At 49.2% G+C, this 24817-nt stretch overlaps 7 non-coding genes and 2 pseudogenes across 7 annotated transcripts; all 9 read right to left on the bottom strand.

Annotated features, from left to right (window-relative positions):
• Nucleotides 1–3745: 3745 nt before the first annotated feature.
• On the bottom strand, nt 3746–3930 carry LOC130315707 (U2 spliceosomal RNA). The gene has a single exon (XR_008863155.1). It is a non-coding gene; the product is annotated as a U2 spliceosomal RNA (small nuclear RNA).
• Nucleotides 3931–4623: 693 nt separating this feature from the next.
• LOC130315709 (U2 spliceosomal RNA) lies at nt 4624–4811 on the bottom strand. The gene has a single exon (XR_008863157.1). It is a non-coding gene; the product is annotated as a U2 spliceosomal RNA (small nuclear RNA).
• A 2085-nt stretch (nt 4812–6896) lies between these two features.
• On the bottom strand, nt 6897–7087 carry LOC130315714 (U2 spliceosomal RNA). Its single transcript, XR_008863160.1, has one exon. It is a non-coding gene; the product is annotated as a U2 spliceosomal RNA (small nuclear RNA).
• Nucleotides 7088–9183: 2096 nt separating this feature from the next.
• LOC130315713 (U2 spliceosomal RNA) lies at nt 9184–9374 on the bottom strand. The gene has a single exon (XR_008863159.1). It is a non-coding gene; the product is annotated as a U2 spliceosomal RNA (small nuclear RNA).
• A 2089-nt stretch (nt 9375–11463) lies between these two features.
• Nucleotides 11464–11640, bottom strand: LOC130315703 (U2 spliceosomal RNA; annotated as a pseudogene).
• Nucleotides 11641–17461: 5821 nt separating this feature from the next.
• LOC130315710 (U2 spliceosomal RNA) lies at nt 17462–17638 on the bottom strand (annotated as a pseudogene).
• Nucleotides 17639–19727: 2089 nt separating this feature from the next.
• LOC130315711 (U2 spliceosomal RNA) lies at nt 19728–19918 on the bottom strand. The gene has a single exon (XR_008863158.1). It is a non-coding gene; the product is annotated as a U2 spliceosomal RNA (small nuclear RNA).
• A 2080-nt stretch (nt 19919–21998) lies between these two features.
• Nucleotides 21999–22189, bottom strand: LOC130315705 (U2 spliceosomal RNA). The gene has a single exon (XR_008863154.1). It is a non-coding gene; the product is annotated as a U2 spliceosomal RNA (small nuclear RNA).
• A 2094-nt stretch (nt 22190–24283) lies between these two features.
• Nucleotides 24284–24474, bottom strand: LOC130315693 (U2 spliceosomal RNA). Its single transcript, XR_008863144.1, has one exon. It is a non-coding gene; the product is annotated as a U2 spliceosomal RNA (small nuclear RNA).
• Between the last annotated feature and the right edge of the window lie 343 nt (nt 24475–24817).

Here is a 24817-nt window from a genome sequence, read left to right as displayed (position 1 = left end):
CCCATCATTCCTATTTACAGAAGACATAGACCACACAGAATCCCCATATCCCCACTCCCCCTTCCCTACCTCTTCCACCAACCCACACTCTTGTACACAAATAACATCAGCCCCCATACCTGCCAACTCCTGCAAAATTGCAGCCCTCCTAACCCTACTCCTAAACACCCTAACATTAGATGAAATTATTTTAAAAGACATACTACTATCCCCATATGAAAAAAACAAACAAAGGAAAAAAACACAACAAAACAATCACCTATATACAAAAGAAAACACCAATCAATGCGATGTTCTACGGGTTAAGGTACCAAGCGGTACTTGTCCATCACCTTCCTGATCCACCTCGGATCTAAATAATGGTTCGAAAGGGTTTCTCGAACTAAACGAAGTCTCCTCACTCCTCTCAGCCCATTCTTTCTTTCTCGCTTTTTTTGGATACCTGTGACACAAATCATCCGCCACTTTCTTCCCTCTATGCCTTCCTGAAGACACAGCACTCTCTGAATCGGTAGTAAAATCTTCAATCACAGGCTCATTCTCCATCTCTTCCTCCAACTCCTTCTGCACCACAGCCACAGTCTTGCTCTCCATAAGCTTAAGTCCAGGTTTTCCCGCCAAAACGGGTTTTCCCTCCAAAATTGGATTTCCCTCCAAAATTGGAGACCCCTCCAAAACTGGAGTCCCCTCCAAAACTGGAGTCCCCTCCATCACAGCACTTGTCTCCATTTTATCTCTCTCTTCCAGGTATCTCTTTCCCTCCTCCTGCTTCCTTTCTACCTCTTTCTGTCTTTCGATCTTCTCCTCCTCCCTCCTTTTTCTCTCTTCCGGGCACTCTCTCATCACATGTCCAGCCTCTCCACATACATGGCATTTTTTTGGCTCAGGACACGCATTGGCCTCATGTCCCTCTTTCTGGCAATTCCTGCACACTCTCACAGCCGCACAATTCTCCTTCACATGCCCAAACATATGGCACTTTCTGCAGAACATGGGCTGCCCAGGGTAGGTAAGATAACCTCTCTGCCCCGCAATAGAAAAACTCGCCGGGGGATGCTGCACTCCGTAAATTCCACTGGCATCTTGCTTCAACTTCACCAAAAACTTATACTCCGCATTAAACACTCCCAATATGCTCTTCTGTGCAATCCCTCCTCTGACAGTCTCACAGTACTGCTTCAAAAAATTTTCCACCAACTTCACATCCATAAACGGGTTGTATACACGGACTAAAAGGGGTTTCTCCTCCAACTCAAACAAAGGCTCAAACGACACATTCTTCATAATGGTATTTTCCACATTCTCACGCAGGCTCTGGTAAAAGGACAGGCACCCATTAATAGTGTAGAAACTCACATCATATATACCTTGCCGCTTACTTTCCTGTAAGCAAAAGACGTCCTTCATCGGTATCCCGGCCATGTCCTCTACCAAACGACGCCCCACAAACGTGATCTTATTCTTCTCCACATCAGAAACCTCCACCTTCACCCGAATAGTGTTCTTAACGAATCCAGCTGCCATCTTCTCTGTCGGTCTGAGACCACAGTATCGCCTCCTGAAAAAACCCTCTGCAAGCAGAGAAACACGCACCCCTGACCCAGACCAAGTTTACACTTGATCTGAGCCAAAAGGCCGAGAAGCGATAACCGTGAAAGGGGCGGGCCCAACAAGGTGCCCTTCATGGGCACTATCACTGCTTGCTGTCAGGGAGGCTGCCAGACAATTTTCCATGCACACTCTGGGCTGGGGGGCAGTCAACCACCAGTACACACAGCAGAACCTAAACCCATACCATTATTGCTAAGCAGCAAGACAGGGGCCCATTGCACTCCCACGGGGCCTTTTTAAATGCAATCCATAACCCGGATTTGCCAGGAACCCTTCTTACTCCTCCTACTTGCATGTGACACTGGGCTTAGGATCTGCATAGGAAACACACACACAAGCACACACCTACCTTTGTTGCCTGCAGATGCCTCCTTGGCTGTCCCCAAACGGTATCAAACCAACACCCACGGGAAGCTGTAAGCATAGAGGACATGCCTGCACCCCATTGGACTTACCTGTGTGGGTTAAACCCGGGTTATTTGACAACCTATGGCGGTGATGGTTCTGCTCAGGCAGAGCAGTGCTGATGCTCCTCATAAAGCTGTCGCTGCTGTGAAGGTTCTAGGTGACATCACAAATCCCTATGGTTACATACACAACAAAGCTGGGTTGTTGTTGTTTACACTCTGCAAGGCCTGTGGAAGTGAGTGACATCATAGCACTGTAGTTCTGAGGGTTCTAGATGGATGCAACAATCTCCTGTTGCTTCTATGAAGGCCATAATAGACGACATCACCAAACAGCTCCATAGTCACATACACAGCAAAGGAGAGATGTTGTTTACACCTAGTGATGTCAGTGGTATTGAGTGACATCACAGCACAGTGCTAAGGCTCCTGGGCCTGGACACAGCAGCGGCTGCAATATCTCAACGGAGAATACGTTTATATATATGTGTGTGTGTGCGCGTGTATATATATATATATATATATATATATATATATATATATATATATATATATTTCTCCGCCGAAATCACTTTTAAACCCATTTCCACCTTTTTTTCCCTTCTCTTCCTCTTACTTTTTTTTCACGTTTTTTTACGTTTTTCTCCTTTTCGCCTCTTTTCTGGGCGTATTATTCTTCTTTTTCTTCTTTTTTTTCGTCTAATGCATACCCCATCAGTGCAGCAATGCTTATTCAATACCGCCAGCAGATGGAGACACTGGGGGATAATTTTCTAAGGATTTATACTGATTTGTCCTGTCTGAATTTGTCGCACAGAAAGTTGCAGGCCAAATATGTGTGACATTTCTGCGACTTTAGCTTCTAGAGCATTTTTACAACATTATACATAGGTGCTGAATACATAAAAAGCGACTGTTCAGCGACAGACAAGTCGCATCGGCTGAAAGTAGGCCAGAATGTCAGTCCATGTTGGAGCAGGTTTAGATACAGTCTAAAGTATAGATCTCAAAGTCTGTGCACAGAATTTAGCAAGGGCCTCGCACCTTCTGATGCATCAGGTAGGTGCACAATAGCATAGCCTAACCCTCTGTACTTTGGTCTATATTGATGCGGGACATAGACAGCCAGCTGATGACCAATCCATTAGTGCAATGGATGGCTGGAAGCATTTGTCTTTGCCTTTGCAATACCACAGAAGCAATGCATGGTCAATGTACAGCAATGACACACCTGTGTGAACAGCCAGGAGACCCCCCCCCCCCCCCCCCCATGTTATGTTACATAGTTACATAGTTAGTACGGTCGAAAAAAGACATATGTCCATCAAGTTCAACCAGGGAATTAAGGGGTAGGGGTGTGGCGCGATATTGGGGAAGGGATGAGATTTTATATTTCTTCATAAGCATTAATCTTATTTTGTCAATTAGGAACATTCAGCACCCACCCGCTATCAAGGCAGCTGCCTATCATGTCATGCCCTACCTGCACAGGTGTGCTGGCTACTCAAATGATCCAATTAAGGAGGCCATTTAGTCAGCAGCAGCAGAAGTCCTGTGCCTGGACGCTCCAACAGCGGCCAGACACAAGCAGAAGCAGCAGAAGCAGCAGCAGCACCACCTTTTGTTTTTTGGCTGCAGCAGCAGCAAGGCCCACAGGGCTGGCTAGCTGGCTAGCCAGCAAGCAGGTAGCAATGAAAGTAGGAATCTTTCTTTTTAACCCTGTAAGGGGGTGGTGCACTGTACCCGAAGATACTGCCATATCGGGTCAATGCATAGGGCGACGGAAGCAAGCTTCGAAATCGGCCCCCGTTCTCAAAAATCCATTTAATATATGGTCCCCAGATAGGGGACGTATCAGATATTAAACTGATAAGAACAGATTTTTTTTTTTTTTTTTTTATCTAAAGCCGAGGAACGTGCTTTCGATTCACCCAAAGTGCAAGAAAAAGTGCAAACGTGTTACACTAAAAAAACGTGCACAAAGGATGCGGTCTATCGCAAGCCCTTCTCCGATAGGAGAGAGGCCCCCCAACAAACCTTACCCTTCGCCTCCGGACCAAAAGGTACCTGCGAGGTTCCAGGTTCGATGTCCCTTTTCGCCGAAGCTACTAGGGGACCACAAATGCTCCCGGCATCCCCCTTGGCGTTAGCCAAGGTATCTGCCCGCAGAGCCGATTACGGTAGGTACCCTGCCAAAGCAGGAGTACCCGGGGTGTTTGCAGGGAGGTGCGGAACCTAATGGCCACACACACCTCCCCTAGACCGCCAGGAGGGACACCCAGAAGGGCTACCGCATCCTGACCAATCCTGTGAACACACAACACGCAAAAAGTGACACAGTGAGACAAAAAAGAAATAAATAAGTGAATGTGTGCAGATATACTGCCCGGACATCCGGCCGGATCTATAAAAATTTCTCTGATCCTAGCCAGAAGGCCGGGAATCAAGAGGTGAGTGCCACAAGGTGAAGAGATTATGGTGCCCGTGCTTCAACTCAGTGAGTCTATCCTCCCAGTGAGTTTCGGCACCTCGGGGTCACCACTCCCCGAGGCACAAAAGTACCTCGGCTCTAGACCCTCTCAGCCTCATGGCGAGACCCGGAGGGAACAGGTCACATCGGGGCAGCCGTCGAGCTGATTCCTCAGAACCAGCCCCGGAAAGCCCTGGTACACCTGCATCCTCCATGCAGCACCCATCCCCACCAGCCCCATACCGGCGTTACTATCCACCGGCATGAAAAACTGATAAGAACAGATACTACACTTGATCTTAGCCAAAAGGCCGAGAAGCGATAACCGTGAAAGGGGCGGGCCCAACAAGGTGCCCTTCATGGGCACTATCACTGCTTGCTGTCAGGGAGGCTGCCAGACAATTTTCCATGCACACTCTGGGCTGGGGGGCAGTCAACCACCAGTACACACAGCAGAACCTAAACCCATACCATTATTGCTAAGCAGCAAGACAGGGGCCCATTGCACTCCCACGGGGCCTTTTTAAATGCAATCCATAACCCGGATTTGCCAGGAACCCTTCTTACTCCTCCTACTTGCATGTGACACTGGGCTTAGGATCTGCATAGGAAACACACACACAAGCACACACCTACCTTTGTTGCCTGCAGATGCCTCCTTGGCTGTCCCCAAACGGTATCAAACCAACACCCACGGGAAGCTGTAAGCATAGAGGACATGCCTGCACCCCATTGGACTTACCTGTGTGGGTTAAACCCGGGTTATTTGACAACCTATGGCGGTGATGGTTCTGCTCAGGCAGAGCAGTGCTGATGCTCCTCATAAAGCTGTCGCTGCTGTGAAGGTTCTAGGTGACATCACAAATCCCTATGGTTACATACACAACAAAGCTGGGTTGTTGTTGTTTACACTCTGCAAGGCCTGTGGAAGTGAGTGACATCATAGCACTGTAGTTCTGAGGGTTCTAGATGGATGCAACAATCTCCTGTTGCTTCTATGAAGGCCATAATAGACGACATCACCAAACAGCTCCATAGTCACATTCACAGCAAAGGAGAGATGTTGTTTACACCTAGTGATGTCAGTGGTATTGAGTGACATCACAGCACAGTGCTAAGGCTCCTGGGCCTGGACACAGCAGCGGCTGCAATATCTCAACGGAGAATACGTTTATATATATGTGTGTGTGTGCGCGTATATATATATATATATATATATATATATATATATTTCTCCGCCGAAATCACTTTTAAACCCATTTCCACCTTTTTTTCCCTTCTCTTCCTCTTACTTTTTTTTCACGTTTTTTTACGTTTTTCTCCTTTTCGCCTCTTTTCTGGGCGTATTATTCTTCTTTTTCTTCTTTTTTTTCGTCTAATGCATACCCCATCAGTGCAGCAATGCTTATTCAATACCGCCAGCAGATGGAGACACTGGGGGATAATTTTCTAAGGATTTATACTGATTTTTCCTGTCTGAATTTGTCGCACAGAAAGTTGCAGGCCAAATATGTGTGACATTTCTGCGACTTTAGCTTCTAGAGCATTTTTACAACATTATACATAGGTGCTGAATACATAAAAAGCGACTGTTCAGCGACAGACAAGTCGCATCGGCTGAAAGTAGGCCAGAATGTCAGTCCATGTTGGAGCAGGTTTAGATACAGTCTAAAGTATAGATCTCAAAGTCTGTGCACAGAATTTAGCAAGGGCCTCGCACCTTCTGATGCATCAGGTAGGTGCACAATAGCATAGCCTAACCCTCTGTACTTTGGTCTATATTGATGCGGGACATAGACAGCCAGCTGATGACCAATCCATTAGTGCAATGGATGGCTGGAAGCATTTGTCTTTGCCTTTGCAATACCACAGAAGCAATGCATGGTCAATGTACAGCAATGACACACCTGTGTGAACAGCCAGGAGACCCCCCCCCCCCCCCCCCATGTTATGTTACATAGTTACATAGTTAGTACGGTCGAAAAAAGACATATGTCCATCAAGTTCAACCAGGGAATTAAGGGGTAGGGGTGTGGCGCGATATTGGGGAAGGGATGAGATTTTATATTTCTTCATAAGCATTAATCTTATTTTGTCAATTAGGAACATTCAGCACCCACCCGCTATCAAGGCAGCTGCCTATCATGTCATGCCCTACCTGCACAGGTGTGCTGGCTACTCAAATGATCCAATTAAGGAGGCCATTTAGTCAGCAGCAGCAGAAGTCCTGTGCCTGGACGCTCCAACAGCGGCCAGACACAAGCAGAAGCAGAAGCAGCAGAAGCAGCAGCAGCACCACCTTTTGTTTTTTGGCTGCAGCAGCAGCAAGGCCCACAGGGCTGGCTAGCTGGCTAGCCAGCAAGCAGGTAGCAATGAAAGTAGGAATCTTTCTTTTTAACCCTGTAAGGGGGTGGTGCACTGTACCCGAAGATACTGCCATATCGGGTCAATGCATAGGGCGACGGAAGCAAGCTTCGAAATCGGCCCCCGTTCTCAAAAATCCATTTAATATATGGTCCCCAGATAGGGGACGTATCAGATATTAAACTGATAAGAACAGATACTACACTTGATCTTAGCCAAAAGGCCGAGAAGCGATAACCGTGAAAGGGGCGGGCCCAACAAGGTGCCCTTCATGGGCACTATCACTGCTTGCTGTCAGGGAGGCTGCCAGACAATTTTCCATGCACACTCTGGGCTGGGGGGCAGTCAACCACCAGTACACACAGCAGAACCTAAACCCATACCATTATTGCTAAGCAGCAAGACAGGGGCCCATTGCACTCCCACGGGGCCTTTTTAAATGCAATCCATAACCCGGATTTGCCAGGAACCCTTCTTACTCCTCCTACTTGCATGTGACACTGGGCTTAGGATCTGCATAGGAAACACACACACAAGCACACACCTACCTTTGTTGCCTGCAGATGCCTCCTTGGCTGTCCCCAAACGGTATCAAACCAACACCCACGGGAAGCTGTAAGCATAGAGGACATGCCTGCACCCCATTGGACTTACCTGTGTGGGTTAAACCCGGGTTATTTGACAACCTATGGCGGTGATGGTTCTGCTCAGGCAGAGCAGTGCTGATGCTCCTCATAAAGCTGTCGCTGCTGTGAAGGTTCTAGGTGACATCACAAATCCCTATGGTTACATACACAACAAAGCTGGGTTGTTGTTGTTTACACTCTGCAAGGCCTGTGGAAGTGAGTGACATCATAGCACTGTAGTTCTGAGGGTTCTAGATGGATGCAACAATCTCCTGTTGCTTCTATGAAGGCCATAATAGACGACATCACCAAACAGCTCCATAGTCACATACACAGCAAAGGAGAGATGTTGTTTACACCTAGTGATGTCAGTGGTATTGAGTGACATCACAGCACAGTGCTAAGGCTCCTGGGCCTGGACACAGCAGCGGCTGCAATATCTCAACGGAGAATACGTTTATATATATGTGTGTGTGTGCGCGTATATATATATATATATATATATATATATATATATATATATATATATATATATTTCTCCGCCGAAATCACTTTTAAACCCATTTCCACCTTTTTTTCCCTTCTCTTCCTCTTACTTTTTTTTTCACGTTTTTTTACGTTTTTCTCCTTTTCGCCTCTTTTCTGGGCGTATTATTCTTCTTTTTCTTCTTTTTTTTCGTCTAATGCATACCCCATCAGTGCAGCAATGCTTATTCAATACCGCCAGCAGATGGAGACACTGGGGGATAATTTTCTAAGGATTTATACTGATTTTTCCTGTCTGAATTTGTCGCACAGAAAGTTGCAGGCCAAATATGTGTGACATTTCTGCGACTTTAGCTTCTAGAGCATTTTTACAACATTATACATAGGTGCTGAATACATAAAAAGCGACTGTTCAGCGGCAGACAAGTCGCATCGGCTGAAAGTAGGCCAGAATGTCAGTCCATGTTGGAGCAGGTTTAGATACAGTCTAAAGTATAGATCTCAAAGTCTGTGCACAGAATTTAGCAAGGGCCTCGCACCTTCTGATGCATCAGGTAGGTGCACAATAGCATAGCCTAACCCTCTGTACTTTGGTCTATATTGATGCGGGACATAGACAGCCAGCTGATGACCAATCCATTAGTGCAACGGATGGCTGGAAGCATTTGTCTTTGCCTTTGCAATACCACAGAAGCAATGCATGGTCAATGTACAGCAATGACACACCTGTGTGAACAGCCAGGAGACCCCCCCCCCCCCATGTTATGTTACATAGTTACATAGTTAGTACGGTCGAAAAAAGACATATGTCCATCAAGTTCAACCAGGGAATTAAGGGGTAGGGGTGTGGCGCGATATTGGGGAAGGGATGAGATTTTATATTTCTTCATAAGCATTAATCTTATTTTGTCAATTAGGAACATTCAGCACCCACCCGCTATCAAGGCAGCTGCCTATCATGTCATGCCCTACCTGCACAGGTGTGCTGGCTACTCAAATGATCCAATTAAGGAGGCCATTTAGTCAGCAGCAGCAGAAGTCCTGTGCCTGGACGCTCCAACAGCGGCCAGACACAAGCAGAAGCAGAAGCAGAAGCAGCAGAAGCAGCACCTTTTGTTTTTTGGCTGCAGCAGCAGCAAGGCCCACAGGGCTGGCTAGCTGGCTAGCCAGCAAGCAGGTAGCAATGAAAGTAGGAATCTTTCTTTTTAACCCTGTAAGGGGGTGGTGCACTGTACCCGAAGATACTGCCATATCGGGTCAATGCATAGGGCGACGGAAGCAAGCTTCGAAATCGGCCCCCGTTCTCAAAAATCCATTTAATATATGGTCCCCAGATAGGGGACGTATCAGATATTAAACTGATAAGAACAGATACTACACTTGATCTTAGCCAAAAGGCCGAGAAGCGATAACCGTGAAAGGGGCGGGCCCAACAAGGTGCCCTTCATGGGCACTATCACTGCTTGCTGTCAGGGAGGCTGCCAGACAATTTTCCATGCACACTCTGGGCTGGGGGGCAGTCAACCACCAGTACACACAGCAGAACCTAAACCCATACCATTATTGCTAAGCAGCAAGACAGGGGCCCATTGCACTCCCACGGGGCCTTTTTAAATGCAATCCATAACCCGGATTTGCCAGGAACCCTTCTTACTCCTCCTACTTGCATGTGACACTGGGCTTAGGATCTGCATAGGAAACACACACACAAGCACACACCTACCTTTGTTGCCTGCAGATTCCTCCTTGGCTGTCCCCAAACGGTATCAAACCAACACCCACGGGAAGCTGTAAGCATAGAGGACATGCCTGCACCCCATTGGACTTACCTGTGTGGGTTAAACCCGGGTTATTTGACAACCTATGGTGGTGATGGTTCTGCTCAGGCAGAGCAGTGCTGATGCTCCTCATAAAGCTGTCTCTGCTGTGAAGGTTCTAGGTGACATCACAAATCCCTATGGTTACATACACAACAAAGCTGGGTTGTTGTTGTTTACACTCTGCAAGGCCTGTGGAAGTGAGTGACATCATAGCACTGTAGTTCTGAGGGTTCTAGATGGATGCAACAATCTCCTGTTGCTTCTATGAAGGCCATAATAGACGACATCACCAAACAGCTCCATAGTCATATACACAGCAAAGGAGAGATGTTGTTTACACCTAGTGATGTCAGTGGTATTGAGTGACATCACAGCACAGTGCTAAGGCTCCTGGGCCTGGACACAGCAGCGGCTGCAATATCTCAACGGAGAATACGTTTATATATATGTGTGTGTGTGCGCGTATATATATATATATATATATATATATATATATATATATATATTTCTCCGCCGAAATCACTTTTAAACCCATTTCCACCTTTTTTTCCCTTCTCTTCCTCTTACTTTTTTTTCACGTTTTTTTACGTTTTTCTCCTTTTCGCCTCTTTTCTGGGCGTATTATTCTTCTTTTTCTTCTTTTTTTTCGTCTAATGCATACCCCATCAGTGCAGCAATGCTTATTCAATACCGCCAGCAGATGGAGACACTGGGGGATAATTTTCTAAGGATTTATACTGATTTTTCCTGTCTGAATTTGTCGCACAGAAAGTTGCAGGCCCAATATGTGTGACATTTCTGCGACTTTAGCTTCTAGAGCATTTTTACAACATTATACATAGGTGCTGAATACATAAAAAGCGACTGTTCAGCGGCAGACAAGTCGCATCGGCTGAAAGTAGGCCAGAATGTCAGTCCATGTTGGAGCAGGTTTAGATACAGTCTAAAGTATAGATCTCAAAGTCTGTGCACAGAATTTAGCAAGGGCCTCGCACCTTCTGATGCATCAGGTAGGTGCACAATAGCATAGCCTAATCCTCTGTACTTTGGTCTATATTGATGCGGGACATAGACAGCCAGCTGATGACCAATCCATTAGTGCAATGGATGGCTGGAAGCATTTGTCTTTGCCTTTGCAATACCACAGAAGCAATGCATGGTCAATGTACAGCAATGACACACCTGTGTGAACAGCCAGGAGACCCCCCCCCCCCCCATGTTATGTTACATAGTTACATAGTTAGTACGGTCGAAAAAAGACATATGTCCATCAAGTTCAACCAGGGAATTAAGGGGTAGGGGTGTGGCGCGATATTGGGGAAGGGATGAGATTTTATATTTCTTCATAAGCATTAATCTTATTTTGTCAATTAGGAACATTCAGCACCCACCCGCTATCAAGGCAGCTGCCTATCATGTCATGCCCTACCTGCACAGGTGTGCTGGCTACTCAAATGATCCAATTAAGGAGGCCATTTAGTCAGCAGCAGCAGAAGTCCTGTGCCTGGACGCTCCAACAGCGGCCAGACACAAGCAGAAGCAGAAGCAGCAGAAGCAGCAGCAGCACCACCTTTTGTTTTTTGGCTGCAGCAGCAGCAAGGCCCACAGGGCTGGCTAGCTGGCTAGCCAGCAAGCAGGTAGCAATGAAAGTAGGAATCTTTCTTTTTAACCCTGTAAGGGGGTGGTGCACTGTACCCGAAGATACTGCCATATCGGGTCAATGCATAGGGCGACGGAAGCAAGCTTCGAAATCGGCCCCCGTTCTCAAAAATCCATTTAATATATGGTCCCCAGATAGGGGACGTATCAGATATTAAACTGATAAGAACAGATACTACTTTTTGATTGAAAGAGCTTTATTTTCCGTTCAGTCATTACAAGTCGTACAATAAATTACAGTCACACAAAGCATGATAGTACAATACACAGCAAAGGTTCCCTAAGCTATACATCGCACACCATGCTACTCTAACATTCAGCTCAATCCTGCAATATAAAGGCACAAGAGATCAAACAAAAACCAAATAATACAATCTGTGATCGGGGTAGGGGTGTGGGCGACTATGTGGGGGTAGGGAGGGGGCGGATCACAGGGCCAAACTGTTGGGCTGTATCTTCAGGGAGACATGGGAGAAGGAGAGGGGTCTTCACTCCTCTTCTTCCTCATCAACGGCCGAGCTGTCCAAGATGGAATAGTCTCTAAGCAGGTTCTTGATGAACCTGCGGCAGTCCCGGACGGACATGTTTTCCCTGTTGATCACGAGGCGGTTCCTGGCAAGCCACACTGCGTCCTTAAAACAGTTCATAAGGCGCCAGGCCTCCTGGATGGCCTCCACGTCGTGGGTCCCAGGGAACAGGCCGTAAAGCACCGAATGGTACGATAGGCAGCTCCTGGGCACTGAGTCTCTGAGTTCCTGTTCTAGGGCGTCCAACAGACCCTGTGCAAAGGGGCACTGCCAAAACACGTGGAAAGATGTTTCCTCCACGTAGGGGCAACGGGGGCAGTACCGGGTCTTGCACAGGTTGCGGGCATGCATGAATGACCTGAGAGAGAGACCTCCCATGACGGCCATCCACGACAAGTCCTTGTGTCCATTGGTAAGCCGCTTTGAGGCCACATTGTTCCAAACTGTCTCTGCAGTGGCTGCGGGGAGTCCCGGAACCAGTTCGGTCGAGTCCTTAGCTCGGATGAGCTTGTGGATTGTCTTTGGCTTCCATAGGTCTGGTTTCAGTCCTTCCAGCTGGTGCTCCCTCACAAACCGGACAACATCCCCATAGAACCAGGGAGTGTTCCAGTTGTAAGGGATGGAGCTGTCCCACTTGTCCCAGCCCAGCTGTCTCCAGAGGGGCATGAGAAGCAAGCGAGACATGGACCTGCCCGCTGAGCCGGTCTTTTCTACAAGAGTCCGCTGCACCGTGACACATGCAAAGGAGGCCCTCAGCAGAGCGGGGATGTCGGGTATTCCCTTCCCACCCTTGCGGGGTTCCTTGTACATCACGGTCCTCTTGACTCTGTCCATTTTGCCCCAGACGAAGCCAAACACTGTCCGGGTGATGGCCTTGCAAACGGTGGTATGGGGAGGCCAGGCCTGTGCGGTATATTGGAGCACAGGCAAAACTTCACTCCGCAGGACAAGTGCCTTGCCTTCCATCGTGAGCTTTCTGGAGCTCCACAGTCCGATCTTCGAGTTTATCCTTCCTAGTCGGTCTTGCCAAGACTTAAGGGCCGCTCCTTCCTTCCCGAACCAGACTCCAAGAATTTGAATGAAGTCCGGCTTAATAGTAAAGGGGAAGGGGGCGGAAGAAGCCAGGTGCCATTCCCCGAAGAGCATGGCCTCCGACTTCCCGCAGTTGACTTTTGCCCCCGAAGCTCTGCCGAAGTCCTCGCAGGTCTGGACGAGTGCAGTCACCGAACGCTGGTCAGCGCAGAAGACGGTCACGTCGTCCATGTAGAGCGAGCACTTGACCTCGTGGCGATCTGGTCCTGGTGCGGTGATCCCTCTGATCTCTCCATTCTGCCGGATAGTCTCAGCGAAGAGCTCTATAACACAAACAAAAAGGAGAGGTGAAAGAGGGCAGCCTTGTCTAACCCCTGAAAGAATAGGAAAGGGGTCAGTCTTCCAGCCGTTCACCAACACCGTGCTGTAAATGTCAAAATACATAACGTTAACAAAAGAGCAAAACATCTTCCCCAGACCCAGCCTGCGCAAAACCCTGTCCATGAATGCGTGGGAGACACGGTCGAACGCCTTCTCCTGATCTAAGCTGACCAGGGCGGCGCGGCCCCCGCGGTCCTGGATGTAATGGACCGTGTCTCTCACAAGGGCAAGGCTGTCGGCAATCCTGCGGCCAGGAATGCTGCAGGTCTGGTCCGGATGGACGATCTGCCCCATGACAGGTTTCAGCCTGTTGGCCAGCACCTTGGCGAGGATCTTGTAGTCCACGTTCAGGAGAGAGATGGGACGCCAGTTTTTCAGGTCACATCTCTCCCCCTTCCGCTTATACAAGATCGTGATCATCCCTTCCCTCAACGACGGAGGCATTCTGCCCCCCACCACCATCTCCTCGTACACCTCCAACAGGTCCGGACAGATCAGGTCACCCAGCGCTACGTAGAGCTCGGCCGGGAGACCGTCACTGCCCGGGGTCCTGCCGGGCTTAAAGGATCTAGCGGCAGAGAGCAGCTCCCCCACCGTCAAGGGATCGTCCATAGCCGCCGCACCTGCGGGATCAACAACGTTAGTGACACCTGACAGGAACCTCTCGGCGGCTTCGGGGTCGGATGACTTGGGGGCGTAGAGGTTGCTGTAGAAGTCGTGGACGACCCCCATCACTTCCTCCTTGCCGCTCCTCATGTGTCCGGTCTCATCTCGTAGCTCAGTCAGGGGCGTGTGGCCGGCATGGAGCTTCCTGAAAAAGAAAGAGTTACATTTCTCACCCTTCTCCAGGTTCTCCACCTTGGAACGAAAGACGATTCGCTTGGATTCCTCCTCAAAGTGCCTTTTCAAGCTCTTTTTGGTCTCCTCCAGCTCCTCCCTGACGTCCCAGCCACACTGGAGCAGGTCCTGCAGGGACCGCAGCTCGCGCTGCAGTTTCCTCAAGTCCCACTTCTTCGCACACGCCTGTTGTCTGCCTTTTGCCTGAAAGAAACAACGGAATTCGACTTTAACATATTCCCACCAATCGCTGATGCACTTGAACAGACATTTGTCATTTCGCCATACAAGGTAAGCATCCCTAAGTTCCTCCATGACCTCCCTCTGCTCCAACAGGGCACAATTCAACTTCCAGGAGCCCGGGCCAGGTGGGAATCCATGGCCCAGAGTCCCCCGGAATCGAATGGCCCTGTGGTCAGAGAAGAAGCAGGGGACCATAGAGTACGACACCTTTCTGACTGCTCTCGAAGTGAAGATGAAGTCTATCCGAGAACGGAGCGAGCCATCGGGGCGGCTCCACGTATAGTTTACGGAGCCGTTCCCGATGGACCCGACAACGTCCTGCAAGGATGCCTCCGTCACCATCTCAATCAGCAGTTTAGACGTCACGTCCAGGTTGGCGGATGTGCCAGAACTGCGCCCGTCCACCTCAATGGGGCAGTTGAAGTCACCACCCAACACTACTGCTCCAGTGGTGGCGAGTTCAGCCCGCAGGGCCTGGAGAACCTCCAGTCGGACATCCCTCTCAGGGGAGGCATACACGTTGATGAGCCGCACGGGCTCACCCGCCCAGGAACCGTCTGCGACAAGAAGTCTGCCACAGACGAGCTCCCGGACGGAATCAAGTGCAAAGTTACCTCCCCTGATCAGGATGGCCACCCCCGCAGACCTATTGTCGCCCCCACCAGACCAGTAGGAAGGGCCGTGAGGCCACTGTCTGGCCAGATGGTTGTAAGACCTAGAAGCAGACAAAGCACATTCCTGCAACATGTAAACATCACACCTCTGGGAATCTAAGAACGTAAGAACAGTCTGAAATCTAAACCAAGCTCTAATACTCCTCACATTAATGCAGAAGATGTTGAGATCAGCCATGGGAATAAAAAGAGAGGTTAGTTCTGATACTAGTTACCAGTCTGGTCGGACGGGTCCTCTTCTCTGGCGCCTGTCGGCTCCTGTGGCTTCTCGTAGCGCCCTTCCAAGAACTCGTCGTAGACCGTGTTGGACGGAGTGTCCAGGATTTTCTTAACCTCTGGGTCCTGCAGCAGCTCCTCCATAGATTGAGCTTGGACTGGCTCTGCTTGGACCTGCTCCACTTGGGCCTGCTCCATCACCTCCTCTCCTTCTGAAGCTTCAAGGCTCTCGCAGACCTGCTCCATCTCCTCCTCCTCATCTGAAGCTTGAGGGGTCTCGCAGGTCTCGATTATTTTTCTTTTGTGGGACTCTTCTGATACGTTGTCCCTTCCTTTCCTCTTCCTCTGTATGGTACCTGGGGGAGGAAGCACAGGAAAGTCCTCCGAAGGGCGGGCACCAGCAGCTGGAGGGGGGTTAGGTGCTGCTGGGCCAGGAGAGAAAGGAGGCTGGGTGGGGCGGGGGGCAGGAGAGAGTGCCCGGGCAGGGGAGGACGGGGCAGGGGTGGGCCGGGCAGGGGAGGACGGGGCAGGGGTGGGCCGGGCAGGTGAGGACGGGGCAGGGGTGGGCCGGGGTGGGGTACGGGGGGCAGGGGTGGGCCGGGGTGGGGTACGGGGGGCAGGGGTGGGGCGGGATGGGGCAGGAGGGGCGGGGGTGGGACGGGATGGGGCAGGAGGGGCAGGGGTGGGACGGGATGGGGCAGGAGGGGCAGGGGTGGGACGGGATGGGGCAGGGGTGGGACGGGATGGGGCAGGGGTGGGGCGGGATGGGGCAGGGGTGGGGCGGGATGGGGCAGGAGATGGGGCGGGAGGGGCAGGGGATGGGGCGGGAGGGGCAGGGGAGGGGCGGGACGGGGCAGGGGTGGTGGCTTTCGCCTTCTTACCCTCCTTGGTCGGCTTGGCCATCCGTGGTGTTGGCTCCGGAGCTGGGGGCTGGCTTCGGTGCTCTCGCTGCCACAGATGCCCATGTTCTCTCCCTCTGGGGGCAGTCCTTGTAGCTGTGGGCTGCCAGTCCGCAGAGGTTGCAGGTCTTGCTCTTGGGGCAGTCCTTGGTCGTGTGACCTGTCACACGGCAATACCTGCAGGCATCCTCCGTACAGTCCTTGCCCTCGTGGCCCATCTTGCCACATCTCCTGCAGGTCTGCGGCATGTCCGGGTAGAAGATAAGTCCTGTGGAGTTGCCCAAGGAAAATGTCGTTGGCAGGTGCTGTAGTCCGTCTGGAGAAGCAGGGTTCTTGTTGAGTCTGACGACCACAGACCACTTGCAGGTCCAGTATCCGAGTGAGTTCAGGATGCGGGTGGGCTCCCTCACCACGGTGCAGAAGCGCTTCAGGAAGGTCGAGATGTCCGTGCCTGGGGTGTGTGGGTTCCGCATTGAGACCGTCACCCGCCTCTCCTCTCTTTGAATAAGGCAGTTGCCCACAAAGCGAGAGAAAGGGGATTCGGGACTCGCCGCTTTCACCACCTCCCAGTATCTTCTACAGGTCCCAATGGTGGCAAAGGTGATGTAGAAGATTCCCGAAAAGAAGGTTGCTATTCCCAGGGTGTCAGCCGTGGGGAAGCCTTGATCCGCCAGCATCTTCTTGCAGAACACGTCGTGGGACATGTCCGGCACCCTTCCGTCCACGGGCTTGAGCTTCAGGGCAACAGTCTGCCTCATCCAGGGCTCCAGGGTTGGAGCTTCCAGGTTAGGAATTCTGCCGCCCTTCTGCCTTGCCGTGGTGGAGGTTGAAGCTTGCTGTGGTTGGGGCTGGACCTCCAGGCCTTGCCCTGCAGCCTCCTGGGTGGACTTGCTGGTTGAGGCCATGGCTTCTTCCAGCAGGCTCTTTTCCGCTTCCTTGCTTGCTTGTGGAGAGAGGCTTCGCAAAGTCTTCTTTCCCGGGTGGGAGGAGCTATGCAGATCCGGTCCCGGTGGGAGGAGCTATGCAAATCCTTCTCCAGAGGCAGCGAGTTTCTTCGAAAAGATTCTGCGCCGCCTTCCTCTTCGCCGCTGTTCCGGAATTCACCGCTGATTCCCTTCTTCCAGGTTCTTCGTCGGCTTCTTCCGGAGCTGCAGTCTTCAAGATCTTCTCCTTCTTCAGATGTTCCGAGGCAGGCAGGAGACGATCTTCAGGTGGTATGCTCTAGAGAAATGCGGTTCTAATAAGAACGAAAAGTACTGCAATCGTACTACGCAAAATCTCTACCACAATGCTTGGAGTTCTTCAGACCGTAGCGATCATGGTATCTCCCCTGCCAGGTAAGTACAGATACTACACTTGATCTTAGCCAAAAGGCCGAGAAGCGATAACCGTGAAAGGGGCGGGCCCAACAAGGTGCCCTTCATGGGCACTATCACTGCTTGCTGTCAGGGAGGCTGCCAGACAATTTTCCATGCACACTCTGGGCTGGGGGGCAGTCAACCACCAGTACACACAGCAGAACCTAAACCCATACCATTATTGCTAAGCAGCAAGACAGGGGCCCATTGCACTCCCACGGGGCCTTTTTAAATGCAATCCATAACCCGGATTTGCCAGGAACCCTTCTTACTCCTCCTACTTGCATGTGACACTGGGCTTAGGATCTGCATAGGAAACACACACACAAGCACACACCTACCTTTGTTGCCTGCAGATGCCTCCTTGGCTGTCCCCAAACGGTATCAAACCAACACCCACGGGAAGCTGTAAGCATAGAGGACATGCCTGCACCCCATTGGACTTACCTGTGTGGGTTAAACCCGGGTTATTTGACAACCTATGGCGGTGATGGTTCTGCTCAGGCAGAGCAGTGCTGATGCTCCTCATAAAGCTGTCGCTGCTGTGAAGGTTCTAGGTGACATCACAAATCCCTATGGTTACATACACAACAAAGCTGGGTTGTTGTTGTTTACACTCTGCAAGGCCTGTGGAAGTGAGTGACATCATAGCACTGTAGTTCTGAGGGTTCTAGATGGATGCAACAATCTCCTGTTGCTTCTATGAAGGCCATAATAGACGACATCACCAAACAGCTCCATAGTCACATACACAGCAAAGGAGAGATGTTGTTTACACCTAGTGATGTCAGTGGTATTGAGTGACATCACAGCACAGTGCTAAGGCTCCTGGGCCTGGACACAGCAGCGGCTGCAATATCTCAACGGAGAATACGTTTATATATATGTGTGTGTGTGCGCGTATATATATATATATATATATATATATATATATATATATTTCTCCGCCGAAATCACTTTTAAACCCATTTCCACCTTTTTTTCCCTTCTCTTCCTCTTACTTTTTTTTCACGTTTTTTTACGTTTTTCTCCTTTTCGCCTCTTTTCTGGGCGTATTATTCTTCTTTTTCTTCTTTTTTTTCGTCTAATGCATACCCCATCAGTGCAGCAATGCTTATTCAATACCGCCAGCAGATGGAGACACTGGGGGATAATTTTCTAAGGATTTATACTGATTTTTCCTGTCTGAATTTGTCGCACAGAAAGTTGCAGGCCAAATATGTGTGACATTTCTGCGACTTTAGCTTCTAGAGCATTTTTACAACATTATACATAGGTGCTGAATACATAAAAAGCGACTGTTCAGCGACAGACAAGTCGCATCGGCTGAAAGTAGGCCAGAATGTCAGTCCATGTTGGAGCAGGTTTAGATACAGTCTAAAGTATAGATCTCAAAGTCTGTGCACAGAATTTAGCAAGGGCCTCGCACCTTCTGATGCATCAGGTAGGTGCACAATAGCATAGCCTAACCCTCTGTACTTTGGTCTATATTGATGCGGGACATAGACAGCCAGCTGATGACCAATCCATTAGTGCAATGGATGGCTGGAAGCATTTGTCTTTGCCTTTGCAATACCACAGAAGCAATGCATGGTCAATGTACAGCAATGACACACCTGTGTGAACAGCCAGGAGACCCCCCCCCCCCCCCCCCATGTTATGTTACATAGTTACATAGTTAGTACGGTCGAAAAAAGACATATGTCCATCAAGTTCAACCAGGGAATTAAGGGGTAGGGGTGTGGCGCGATATTGGGGAAGGGATGAGATTTTATATTTCTTCATAAGCATTAATCTTATTTTGTCAATTAGGAACATTCAGCACCCACCCGCTATCAAGGCAGCTGCCTATCATGTCATGCCCTACCTGCACAGGTGTGCTGGCTACTCAAATGATCCAATTAAGGAGGCCATTTAGTCAGCAGCAGCAGAAGTCCTGTGCCTGGACGCTCCAACAGCGGCCAGACACAAGCAGAAGCAGAAGCAGCAGAAGCAGCAGCAGCACCACCTTTTGTTTTTTGGCTGCAGCAGCAGCAAGGCCCACAGGGCTGGCTAGCTGGCTAGCCAGCAAGCAGGTAGCAATGAAAGTAGGAATCTTTCTTTTTAACCCTGTAAGGGGGTGGTGCACTGTACCCGAAGATACTGCCATATCGGGTCAATGCATAGGGCGACGGAAGCAAGCTTCGAAATCGGCCCCCGTTCTCAAAAATCCATTTAATATATGGTCCCCAGATAGGGGACGTATCAGATATTAAACTGATAAGAACAGATACTACACTTGATCTTAGCCAAAAGGCCGAGAAGCGATAACCGTGAAAGGGGCGGGCCCAACAAGGTGCCCTTCATGGGCACTATGACTGCTTGCTGTCAGGGAGGCTGCCAGACAATTTTCCATGCACACTCTGGGCTGGGGGGCAGTCAACCACCAGTACACACAGCAGAACCTAAACCCATACCATTATTGCTAAGCAGCAAGACAGGGGCCCATTGCACTCCCACGGGGCCTTTTTAAATGCAATCCATAACCCGGATTTGCCAGGAACCCTTCTTACTCCTCCTACTTGCATGTGACACTGGGCTTAGGATCTGCATAGGAAACACACACACAAGCACACACCTACCTTTGTTGCCTGCAGATGCCTCCTTGGCTGTCCCCAAACGGTATCAAACCAACACCCACGGGAAGCTGTAAGCATAGAGGACATGCCTGCACCCCATTGGACTTACCTGTGTGGGTTAAACCCGGGTTATTTGACAACCTATGGCGGTGATGGTTCTGCTCAGGCAGAGCAGTGCTGATGCTCCTCATAAAGCTGTCGCTGCTGTGAAGGTTCTAGGTGACATCACAAATCCCTATGGTTACATACACAACAAAGCTGGGTTGTTGTTGTTTACACTCTGCAAGGCCTGTGGAAGTGAGTGACATCATAGCACTGTAGTTCTGAGGGTTCTAGATGGATGCAACAATCTCCTGTTGCTTCTATGAAGGCCATAATAGACGACATCACCAAACAGCTCCATAGTCACATACACAGCAAAGGAGAGATGTTGTTTACACCTAGTGATGTCAGTGGTATTGAGTGACATCACAGCACAGTGCTAAGGCTCCTGGGCCTGGACACAGCAGCGGCTGCAATATCTCAACGGAGAATACGTTTATATATATGTGTGTGTGTGCGCGTATATATATATATATATATATATATATATATATATATATATTTCTCCGCCGAAATCACTTTTAAACCCATTTCCACCTTTTTTTCCCTTCTCTTCCTCTTACTTTTTTTTCACGTTTTTTTACGTTTTTCTCCTTTTCGCCTCTTTTCTGGGCGTATTATTCTTCTTTTTCTTCTTTTTTTTCGTCTAATGCATACCCCATCAGTGCAGCAATGCTTATTCAATACCGCCAGCAGATGGAGACACTGGGGGATAATTTTCTAAGGATTTATACTGATTTTTCCTGTCTGAATTTGTCGCACAGAAAGTTGCAGGCCAAATATGTGTGACATTTCTGCGACTTTAGCTTCTAGAGCATTTTTACAACATTATACATAGGTGCTGAATACATAAAAAGCGACTGTTCAGCGACAGACAAGTCGCATCGGCTGAAAGTAGGCCAGAATGTCATTCCATGTTGGAGCAGGTTTAGATACAGTCTAAAGTATAGATCTCAAAGTCTGTGCACAGAATTTAGCAAGGGCCTCGCACCTTCTGATGCATCAGGTAGGTGCACAATAGCATAGCCTAACCCTCTGTACTTTGGTCTATATTGATGCGGGACATAGACAGCCAGCTGATGACCAATCCATTAGTGCAATGGATGGCTGGAAGCATTTGTCTTTGCCTTTGCAATACCACAGAAGCAATGCATGGTCAATGTACAGCAATGACACACCTGTGTGAACAGCCAGGAGACCCCCCCCCCCCCCCATGTTATGTTACATAGTTACATAGTTAGTACGGTCGAAAAAAGACATATGTCCATCAAGTTCAACCAGGGAATTAAGGGGTAGGGGTGTGGCGCGATATTGGGGAAGGGATGAGATTTTATATTTCTTCATAAGCATTAATCTTATTTTGTCAATTAGGAACATTCAGCACCCACCCGCTATCAAGGCAGCTGCCTATCATGTCATGCCCTACCTGCACAGGTGTGCTGGCTACTCAAATGATCCAATTAAGGAGGCCATTTAGTCAGCAGCAGCAGAAGTCCTGTGCCTGGACGCTCCAACAGCGGCCAGACACAAGCAGAAGCAGAAGCAGCAGAAGCAGCAGCAGCACCACCTTTTGTTTTTTGGCTGCAGCAGCAGCAAGGCCCACAGGGCTGGCTAGCCAGCAAGCAGGTAGCAATGAAAGTAGGAATCTTTCTTTTTAACCCTGTAAGGGGGTGGTGCACTGTACCCGAAGATACTGCCATATCGGGTCAATGCATAGGGCGACGGAAGCAAGCTTCGAAATCGGCCCCCGTTCTCAAAAATCCATTTAATATATGGTCCCCAGATAGGGGACGTATCAGATATTAAACTGATAAGAACAGATACTACACTTGATCTTAGCCAAAAGGCCGAGAAGCGATAACCGTGAAAGGGGCGGGCCCAACAAGGTGCCCTTCATGGGCACTATCACTGCTTGCTGTCAGGGAGGCTGCCAGACAATTTTCCATGCACACTCTGGGCTGGGGGGCAGTCAACCACCAGTACACACAGCAGAACCTAAACCCATACCATTATTGCTAAGCAGCAAGACAGGGGCCCATTGCACTCCCACGGGGCCTTTTTAAATGCAATCCATAACCCGGATTTGCCAGGAACCCTTCTTACTCCTCCTACTTGCATGTGACACTGGGCTTAGGATCTGCATAGGAAACACACACACAAGCACACACCTACCTTTGTTGCCTGCAGATGCCTCCTTGGCTGTCCCCAAACGGTATCAAACCAACACCCACGGGAAGCTGTAAGCATAGAGGACATGCCTGCACCCCATTGGACTTACCTGTGTGGGTTAAACCCGGGTTATTTGACAACCTATGGCGGTGATGGTTCTGCTCAGGCAGAGCAGTGCTGATGCTCCTCATAAAGCTGTCGCTGCTGTGAAGGTTCTAGGTGACATCACAAATCCCTATGGTTACATACACAACAAAGCTGGGTTGTTGTTGTTTACACTCTGCAAGGCCTGTGGAAGTGAGTGACATCATAGCACTGTAGTTCTGAGGGTTCTAGATGGATGCAACAATCTCCTGTTGCTTCTATGAAGGCCATAATAGACGACATCACCAAACAGCTCCATAGTCACATACACAGCAAAGGAGAGATGTTGTTTACACCTAGTGATGTCAGTGGTATTGAGTGACATCACAGCACAGTGCTAAGGCTCCTGGGCCTGGACACAGCAGCGGCTGCAATATCTCAACGGAGAATACGTTTATATATATGTGTGTGTGTGCGCGTATATATATATATATATATATATATATATATATATATATATATATATATATTTCTCCGCCGAAATCACTTTTAAACCCATTTCCACCTTTTTTTCCCTTCTCTTCCTCTTACTTTTTTTTCACGTTTTTTTACGTTTTTCTCCTTTTCGCCTCTTTTCTGGGCGTATTATTCTTCTTTTTCTTCTTTTTTTTCGTCTAATGCATACCCCATCAGTGCAGCAATGCTTATTCAATACCGCCAGCAGATGGAGACACTGGGGGATAATTTTCTAAGGATTTATACTGATTTTTCCTGTCTGAATTTGTCGCACAGAAAGTTGCAGGCCAAATATGTGTGACATTTCTGCGACTTTAGCTTCTAGAGCATTTTTACAACATTATACATAGGTGCTGAATACATAAAAAGCGACTGTTCAGCGGCAGACAAGTCGCATCGGCTGAAAGTAGGCCAGAATGTCAGTCCATGTTGGAGCAGGTTTAGATACAGTCTAAGGTATAGATCTGTGCACAGAATTTAGCAAGGGCCTCGCACCTTCTGATGCATCAGGTAGGTGCACAATAGCATAGCCTAACCCTCTGTACTTTGGTCTATATTGATGCGGGACATAGACAGCCAGCTGATGACCAATCCATTAGTGCAATGGATGGCTGGAAGCATTTGTCTTTGCCTTTGCAATACCACAGAAGCAATGCATGGTCAATGTACAGCAATGACACACCTGTGTGAACAGCCAGGAGACCCCCCCCCCCCCCCCCCCATGTTATGTTACATAGTTACATAGTTAGTACGGTCGAAAAAAGACATATGTCCATCAAGTTCAACCAGGGAATTAAGGGGTAGGGGTGTGGCGCGATATTGGGGAAGGGATGAGATTTTATATTTCTTCATAAGCATTAATCTTATTTTGTCAATTAGGAACATTCAGCACCCACCCGCTATCAAGGCAGCTGCCTATCATGTCATGCCCTACCTGCACAGGTGTGCTGGCTACTCAAATGATCCAATTAAGGAGGCCATTTAGTCAGCAGCAGCAGAAGTCCTGTGCCTGGACGCTCCAACAGCGGCCAGACACAAGCAGAAGCAGAAGCAGCAGAAGCAGCAGCAGCACCACCTTTTGTTTTTTGGCTGCAGCAGCAGCAAGGCCCACAGGGCTGGCTAGCTGGCTAGCCAGCAAGCAGGTAGCAATGAAAGTAGGAATCTTTCTTTTTAACCCTGTAAGGGGGTGGTGCACTGTACCCGAAGATACTGCCATATCGGGTCAATGCATAGGGCGACGGAAGCAAGCTTCGAAATCGGCCCCCGTTCTCAAAAATCCATTTAATATATGGTCCCCAGATAGGGGACGTATCAGATATTAAACTGATAAGAACAGATACTACACTTGATCTTAGCCAAAAGGCCGAGAAGCGATAACCGTGAAAGGGGCGGGCCCAACAAGGTGCCCTTCATGGGCACTATGACTGCTTGCTGTCAGGGAGGCTGCCAGACAATTTTCCATGCACACTCTGGGCTGGGGGGCAGTCAACCACCAGTACACACAGCAGAACCTAAACCCATACCATTATTGCTAAGCAGCAAGACAGGGGCCCATTGCACTCCCACGGGGCCTTTTTAAATGCAATCCATAACCCGGATTTGCCAGGAACCCTTCTTACTCCTCCTACTTGCATGTGACACTGGGCTTAGGATCTGCATAGGAAACACACACACAAGCACACACCTACCTTTGTTGCCTGCAGATGCCTCCTTGGCTG

Source organism: Hyla sarda, unplaced genomic scaffold (assembly GCF_029499605.1).
Source record: "Hyla sarda isolate aHylSar1 unplaced genomic scaffold, aHylSar1.hap1 scaffold_1886, whole genome shotgun sequence".
NCBI classification, from domain to species: domain Eukaryota; kingdom Metazoa; phylum Chordata; class Amphibia; order Anura; family Hylidae; genus Hyla; species Hyla sarda.
The sequence above is the reverse complement of the archived record's forward strand: the minus strand, read 5'-3'. Positions and strand labels throughout refer to the sequence as shown.